Raw genomic sequence first — 9287 nt, forward strand, 5'->3', positions numbered from 1 at the left:
TGTATCGACCCAATTTAATTTTGTTTGTGCACAAACCTTAGCCAATTTTGTTTTAAATTTTGATTCATTCATTCTGCTTTGCCTTGGGAGGTAATGATTGATTAGACATTTTATGATGATTTTACTATCTTCTGCTGTTGCTGGCCAGGCTTCAGGCCATCCTGTGAAAGCATCAACACAAATCAGCAAATATTTTTGTCTTGCACCGGGTTTATCATGTCAGTAAAATCCAACACAATTTCTTTCCCTGGACATGTGACTGGAGGAAACTGTCCCTGATGTGGGTTCAAAGTTTTCTTAGGGTTGAACTGTCCGAACAATTCTTAACAAAATGTTTCACCATGTGGATCATTTGGGGGTGCCACCACTCTTTAAGATTGTGCATCATCTGCTTCGTCCCAACATATCCAACCCTGTGAGCTTCTTGGAGCAGCTCTCCTATTTTCCCAGGAGGCAGAATTAACCTGCCATCTGGGCCCCTCAACACACCCATTTGTTTCACGTTTTCTCTTCAGGTGGCGCCCCCTTTTGGCATCTTACCACCTCTTCCAGGCTCTTAACCCTTGTGTGTTGTTTCTGAAACAACAACCATCTGTAAAGAACTGTCTCACCTCTGGTCCCAGCAGAGGAGCTGCTGAAGTCCTGGTGTTACCTTGTCTGTCTTTGCCCCCAGGTCTGCACACACGTGTGGTTCTCCTTCTGAAAAACAGTCTGCCATATTTATGTCTTGGTGTGTGAATGAAATGTTTGGAGCTTTCAGGACTTTGGAAAGTGTTTGTTGCCTCAACGCTGTCATGGTGAAACTCAGTGAATGTCCCATGACTATGTGTTCAGTTTTTGTATCAGGCAGCAGGTATCCCAGCTGCCTGTTGTGTACAAGGGTGATGCCCTTTTCCTCCCCCTTTTTCTGAAACAAAACAGTCAGTTTTGTTCCAGAAATATCCTCAAAGAACTGTAAAATGTATTCAGGGATGGAGAGCTCTGCAGCCGAAGCCATGTGTTGTTGGAGAGAGACAAAAGCTTGTTCCATGGGGACATGCCAGTCGTTCCTGCTGAAATTATTCTACCCAGAAACTTAGCCTGTTTTGAGCAATCTGCTTTTACTGACCTTAAAATCTGTTTGGCCTGCAAAACCAGAGAGGTGGCTTTAACGCAGGTCTCTGTTACTGGTGCAGCAAGCAAAAGGTCTAGTGGGCAGTCCTGCAAAATATCTTGCAAAACCTGGTTAAACTAAAATCGATTCCATTATGAGGGAACATTCAACGTTAAAATATTTTTATGCATTGCATATTAAATGTTAATTTATTTTAGTAAATCAGTTCAAAAAGTGAAACACATAACTAAAGTCTTTAAGTCTAGTAATGACAATAATTTTATGCTTACAGTTAATGGAAATATGACAGATTAAATCAGAATATCTTACCAAACAATATAAAGAAAACCATTTAATTAAGAAATGTAGATATGCTGACAAATATGTTTGAAGATTGTTACTTTTACAAACCAAGGAGCCTCATCAGAATGTCTAAGGTCACTGATTTATGGAAAATTGCAGTACATTTTCCTTTAAGACTTATTATGTGATCAGACCCTGAATGACAGATATTACATGTGTAAAGAGTATGGGAGGAAAACAAACCTAGTGCTGCTGTGGCAATCGAATCTGTGGCTGCCAGGGAACGTTTCATCATCACGCCCAATTTTTCACTTGGTGCTCAGGGTGCAAACAGAGAGAAATGTGAGACATTTAATACCATTCTGATTGTTTTTTTTTTGCGAAAGAGACAGCAGCAGCTACACCAACAGGAGCTACATAAATGTCCGAGACTTTTACCTGCCAGGTTGTTTCCTTCAAAGTGGAAAGGAAAGGTTCCTAGTGCCATTCAGAGGCGTCTCTGTCGCAGAACAGGGTCACGTGTGGTGGACCCGGAGGAGGAACACAGAAGCGCAGACACAGGAGCCAGGGCTTCCAGGCCAAGAACGTTGACATTAGGCTGCTGTAGGGTAAATTTGTTAAAAGTCCCCAATAGATGTCAGCAAACTCAGACACCACTGGCTGGATCAGATACTGTCCTTCTGTTTGGAAATTTCCACAAAGAAGGGAGGTGCCATCAGGAAAAGCAACAATTATTCCATCAGCCGAGCACATGATTGTTGCTGCCATCTTTATCAGCAAAGCTCGCTCAAGTAAATTCATGGGAGTCGTAGGAAAACTTACAAAAGAATGTTTCATATTCTGATTACCCAAGGTGAAGGTCAGAGGCATCGTGAATAGCAGACTCTGTTCAGTCCCTGAGAACCCTGTTAAAGACGCAGTTCTTGATGTCAGAGAAAAAGGAGGAGCAGAGTTCAGAGTGGAATGTGTGGCTCCGGTGTCAACCAGGAAGTCTGTGTGTTTTCCTTCCACTGTTGCAGACAACATGGGGTCTGCTGTACCCACATTGTCTCTGGGGTCCTCAGCAGTGTTTCAGTAGATGTTCTGTGTGGCCTCAGTATTCCCCTGAAAGCAATGTCCAGGAATCACATAAGGATTGTTGGGGATCAAACCTGGCAGTCTTTGGTATGTTCACACAGTGTTTGGCCCAGTGTCCAAAATGTCTGCACTGGTAGCACGTCAAGTTCCTTTGGCCCTTGGCCTCGTGCTCCGTGACCTTGCCCCATGGCTCCCCATCCACATCCAGCCAAACGCCATCCCCGTCCACGAGGAAACGCTCTGTATCTGTTTGAGGATATAAAAAAGAAAAAGCAGGAGGAGGAACCAGTTCCCCCCCCCAGTATGATTAGAGTTTTGCCAGTAATTTGGAATTTTACCCTGTATAGATTTATTTTGAGAAGATGCTGCTGCAACCATCACATGTTCTTGTTTTTTTTTTTTTATTATTATTATTTAAGTAATGTAATTTTGTTTTGCTTCCTGCAATTGGAGTTTCAGCGTCTGAGTGCCTAAGCCCTCAAGACTGTTTTTTATTTTTATTCGTCCTGCGCCTTTAAGAGGTGATGAAGCAGGTGTCTTTTCCATCTCACATGTTCACACCCTGCGAGATCATTGATTGTGTTTTATAGACTGCATAACATATTCAGGGACGCCTTTTAAAACTGCTTCTTTAAACATTTCAATTAAGTTTGTGCATGGACCTTTAAGATTAACTGTAGATTTTCTGAGCCAGGTTTCTAGATATAATGTCATTTAGTTGGGACCAAACATGGGATTTGGTGATGATGGGGTTTGATCTAATACAGTCCAAGTCGGGTTCTATTCCCAGTGTGGACTCCTGAAGTTTTGTGGGTAGCAGTTCCCCCTTGACTGTCAAAGTACCTTCTGTGATATTAATTAGGGGATATATCCGCTTAGAACACGTGTCAAACTGAAGGCCTGTGGGCCAAATCCAGCCCGCTGTGGGTTTGTGCGGCCCTCCAGATTCTAAACTAAACACTAAGTGTGCTTAAATATTATGTCATCAATCAAATTAATGCAGTTCTATCCGTTTACTGCCAAATTATATCAATCAGTCGCTCCAGTTTCTTTTAGAATTATCAGGGAAATTCACCAAAATCAACAAATCCCTGCACTTTTCTGAGCAAATAATTGGGAGTTTTTACAGTTTTAATAAAAAATGTGAAACTTCCTTACTTGAACTAAACAGCTGCCTCAAACCTAATTGATTTCCCATTATATGACCTGTACAGCGAGTAATAAAAAGTCAAATTTACCGTCATAAATAAGTGCAAATATTTCCAAATTACTACCACAAACACTTTTATTGCAAAAAATCACAAAAATTCAATGATATTTAAGAAATGCGTGATATTTTAACAGTTTGTGAATGGCTTTTATCAATACATTCTGGTACAACTGGCCCTTTAAGAGCATTCATGTTCTTGATTTTGCCCAAAACGAAAATAGTCAAGTCTGTATTTTTATGCTAGTGTGTTCAGAGCTGGTGGCAATGACCCTTTTTTTAAAAAAAAATTATTTTATGTTATTGTCCCTGTCAGGAACCCAATAGTTTTCATTTTGCCTGAGTTCTGTCTCTGCAGTCTGCCTGTTTTGTCTTCAGCCTCTTTTAGTGAAAACTCCTGCCTCTTTCTGTTTTTATTTTTAATTGAAAAAATTTATTATCATTCAGTGTTGCCCCTTTTAATTATTCTCATTTGTGATCTTGCTATTGGAGCATTTGCCTGCATGTCAGCTAGAACAATTTTATCTATTGTTTGCTCTTTTTTATCTTAATTTAAGAGGATTCCAGTTCTATGTTATCCTGTTGCTGCTTTTGTTATTTAACATTTGATCAGCTGACCTATGTCCCTTATAGAGCCTCATCCTGTCCTGTGGTGTGCATGGCACGCTCACAAATTATTAGTTTTACCTGGCAGTTATATTGTTTGTAGGAGATGTGTCAGCAAAAAAGAAATTAATTAGAAATCTTACATGTAGATGTTGTCAAATTCATCAAAGTGGAACACTTCTGTCTGATTCCTGACAGATGACACAACCCAAAGTTCGCTCCTCTCCAGAACATTGTTTTTTTCTTGGGTTTTTACACTTTTTAAACAAAAATTACCGTCCTAAATTTAAACCAAATCTAAAATCCTCTAATTCAATATGTCTTTATGAATTTAATAATCATCAATCAATCAGTCAAACCTAGTTTAAACTTTAGTCTAGAAAATGTTATTTATATTCACAATCATCAGTTTGAAATAACCAGTTATTTAAATCAAAGTTTCCTTTAATCTTTTATTTTATAGCAGTAGACATCTTTTTATAATTATTATTTATTAAATAATTAATAACTTCATCAGTTACTCAGTGCTTGAGTACGGTTTGTTTGTTCTCATAATCACACTAATTTTCATCAACCAAAGCAGCACAAACAGAAACATAAATATTTATCTGATTTTCAGTTAGTCACAAATTTTCAGTCTGCTTTTCTTGTTGTCCTATGCTCAAATTATCAATTTTATTGAAGCTTCATGAAATTTCCAATATTAGTTAACATATTTAATATGTTAATATTTATCTTTTAGTTGTCAGGTTCCTGTTTTTAGGTAATGCGCACATTTTTATTTATTATTTATTCATTCATGTATTCATTTATTGTTATTAAAACTATGTCAGACATATGTTAGAATCCAGCAGTAACTGAACTACCTGCTGCTAGAGCACTTCACCCATTGTAATAAAATGTAAATTCATTTATAGAATGAAATTCTAAATTAACTGTTCAGTTTAAATGCAACAAATACTTTATGGTATATAAACACTTCAGTCTCAATTATTTTCAGCCCTTAAAACTGTTCAATTTAATTTCAAACTAGCATGTATTACCGGAATATTCCTTCTTTTCTTTTTTAATAAAGGAGAGAAAGTTTTACAAATCATTATTAGCTTAGACTCTGATAATTTTAAGTTGGTGAAATTTAGTAGCATAAATTTTGTTAGATCTTTTGCTGAAATTTTAGTGATTGTAGATTTTCTTCTAGTTATGCTAGTTATTCCCTCTATTTGCTCACCAACCATAAACAAAGGTCCTATACCCCCTTTTAAATCAAATTTCTTCCTGTCGACCTCGTCTGCCATGCCTGGAGCAAGAATCACCTCTTCTCTCCTCCCTGCCTTTTTTTTTTTTTTTTTTTTTGTTATAATTTATTACTCACACACACGGCGTGTGTTTTTATTTTTTATTTTTGTTCTTCCCCTTTATTTTGAAATTCATCTTGCTCCGCCAGATAAGTTATTAGTCCGTCTATTTGTTCCCCGAGAGTCACCCAAGGGCCTGTGCCCCACTTTGAGTCGTAACCCTCATCCCTGGAGTCACTCTCCATTTTGCAAATTCAGAAGTCACCTTATGTTTTGTTTAGTGGGCACGGCGGCACCTGCTCGTACGGCCAAGACAACACCACAGACAAAGTCAAACCTCTTTAACTGTCCACGCGGCGGTCGACATTACACTTGATAACTTAAACACGGTTTGTTTTGTCGTGTTTAACCGTGTTTAAATTACAGTTCACCAGCACCAGAACACATGAGAGCAAAAACGTCTGCAGCTCTCACACACCCACAGCTGACACACGCACTCTGCTCGGCGGCGGAGCTGACAAACAGACAGAGAACACTTAAAAGGATCCCGCTTTGAGCCCTGGACGTTCTCTTTTATTCTAACTCATATTCGTCTTCCCACAAAGAAAACGTCTTTATTTTCTTCCCACACAGAAGAAATCTCTTATTCTCTTTTCAGTTATACTTCGTCCCAGGCTCAGATCGCGATCAACTTTATCGCAATCAACTTTTTGTCCCAGGCACAGGTCGCGATCAACTTTATCGCAATCAACTTTTTGTCCCAGGCACAGGTCGCGATCAACTTTATCGCAATCAACTTATTGTACCAAGCACAATTCGCGATCAACTATATCGCAATCAACTTTTGTCCCAGGCACAGGTCGCGATCAACTTTAACTCAATCAACTTTTTGTCCCAGGCACAGGTCGCGATCAACTTTATCGCAATCAACTTTTTTGTCCCAGGCACAGGTCGCGATCAACTTTATCGCAATCAACTTTTTTGTCCCAGGCCGTCCCAGGCACAGATCGCGATCAATTCTATCGCAATCAACTTTTGTCCCAGGCCGTCCCAGGCACAGATCGCGATCAATTCTATCGCAATCAACTTTTGTCCCAGGCTGTCCTAGGCACAGATCACGATCAACTCTATCGTAATCAACTTTTGTCCCAGGCTGTCCTAGGCACAGATCACGATCAACTCTATCGTAATCAACTTTTGTCCCAGGCTGTCCTAGGCACAGATCACGATCAACTCTATCGTAATCAACTTTTGTCCCAGGCTGTCCTAGGCACAGATCACGATCAACTCTATCGTAATCAACTTTTGTCCCAGGCTGTCCTAGGCACAGATCACGATCAACTCTATCGTAATCAACTTTTGTCCCAGGCTGTCCTAGGCACAGATCACGATCAACTCTATCGTAATCAACTTTTTCTTTTACTCTGCGGTCAGCTCTCTTGAGCTGGCTCGGATTGGCTACGCGTTTTATTTTTGGAGCTTAGTCACTTCTCCGGGATCTAAAACCGACAAAACCCAGCCAAAACCTTGGTCGCGTCCGACGCACTCACACACCTGTGTGAGTGGCACAAGGGGGAGACGGCCACCTCTCACTAATAAGCCAATCCAGCAAACATCTCTTTTTATTTCTATTTCATCTCTTTTTATTTCTATTTCATTACTTTGCACGCACACACATGAACGTACACACAGCTGACAATTCAAATCAGCTTGCTCTATTGACTCTTCCTAAACTATTACGGCTGATATTTTAACTTTTAGGCAGCCCCACAACAGACAGTGCAAATGCGTTCAAGGAAAAAACTTCCTTACTAGATTTTTTGGGCCCAACGCTGTTACACTGTCCGGTCAGGCCGCAGCAGCCCAAACGGCTGGCCAAATCTGCACAACTCTGCACGTGTGTCAACATGTAACCATCCTCTGCGCTACCAAGTTGTTGAACCAAATATACTATCGATGAATCGGAAGCATGTGATCACACGTGCAGAAAATCAGTCAAACACAAATAATCAGACTTTACTTATTTTATTCTTTTTAGCGCTAAAAAGAAAGAGACGCTTACCCTCACAGGCTAATTGGTTGTGACGTGAATACACCGGGACTGAACAGCATCTGATCAAAAACGGACGATCCATTCTTTATATCTAAGACACGCCTTATTGGTCGTCTGATGAACTACGTCAGCTAAGGAATGCCATGATATCATGGTGTCATCTTAAGTTTCACTTCTACTGAAAGCCTTTTGTTTGAAAGTGAAACATGCAAGGTCAAGTTCCATTCCTCCAAAAGCTCTCTGCGCATAAATGAAACATACTATGTGTGAAATACAGCTGTATGTGCATGAGTACACGTGCAACCCTGGATAAGCGTCTCAACAGTAGACTGTGAGATTATCAACCATTTAGCATAGTTAGCTTAGCTACAGACTGTTAGCCTCCTTTTCACTAACATTTAATGAATGAAGGAGCGAAATTAGCATCATATTCATATATTGAACTTTAACAACAGGTGAGTCAGTCAGCAGCAGGTCCAGTCCCTCCTGACCCGTCCTCTCTCCTCTCCTGGTCAAATTAAAGCTGCAGTAACTTTTAGAAAAATACATTTTTACATATTTATTAAAACTGTCATTATGTTGTGACTGTATAGAAACAATCTGTGAAAAATGTATTTCCTCTGCTTTCTCCCAGTTCTCTCTAGAAACAACCAATCAGAGACCGGAGAGTTTTAGTGCTGTCAATCACTATCTCATGGTGCTGCTCATCCCTATGCTGCAGTTAGCGCAGCCTGTAGTTAACGCTCAGACTAGTTAGCACAGCTACCAATGACAGCAGATAAAATTTTTCCTGTAATGATAAATTGTTTCTCCACTATTAGCACATTTAGCAGCGAGTGAATGAGGATGATTGACAGCACGAAGCACTCCAGACTTCTCACAAAATCACAAACCAATCAGAACCCCGCCTCCGGGTTCTGATTGGTTGTTTTGGTGGGAACTTTGCTTTACTTTAGCTAGCAATAGTAGCTCAGGTGGAGGAGATTGATTGTTTTCACAAATTATCTGACATGGTGACAGCTTTAACAAATATGGAGAAAACATATTTTTTATTAAAGTTATAAACTGCAACCTGAATAAAATGCAACAGTGTAGCATTTTGTGAGAAGTCTGGAGTGCTTCATGTGTATTTTGCACGTTGCCTCTGACTGTTGCTGGTGGGGAGAAACATTTCAGTATCTAAAACTAATAGAACAAATTAAAGGAACCTATTTGCAAACTGAATGATGGATGTAAAATTCATGAGCAGTAAATATTGTGCTAGTTATCAGTATTGGACCAAAGAAAGCAGGGCTTTAAAATCGGGACGCTTCTGATGGTTCAGATAGACTGAAGAAATTGTAACAGCAGCTGCAAATATTAAATTTTTTGTCAGGGGCCCCAGGATTCCTGGCAGCGGCCCTGCTTTTGAGACGTGGAAAAATTTCTCAATGAAAAATTTAAACACACTATCAGCATCAGCCCGAAAATTGTTATAGTCAGTCTGAATGTTGTGATAAAATTGTGTGCTTCATAATGAATTATGCTAATTTTAGGAAAAATTTATAATAAAGTAAAGTCCTCCAGTTCTCCATCGTCCGTTCATATGTCAATATTCAGCAACTAATTTATTTTCTCTCCAGGATATTGGAAAGAAAATATTCTGTTTGGGTT

The sequence above is a fragment of the Gambusia affinis genome, linkage group LG08 (genome assembly GCF_019740435.1).
Source record: "Gambusia affinis linkage group LG08, SWU_Gaff_1.0, whole genome shotgun sequence".
Classification (NCBI taxonomy): Eukaryota; Metazoa; Chordata; class Actinopteri; order Cyprinodontiformes; family Poeciliidae; genus Gambusia; species Gambusia affinis.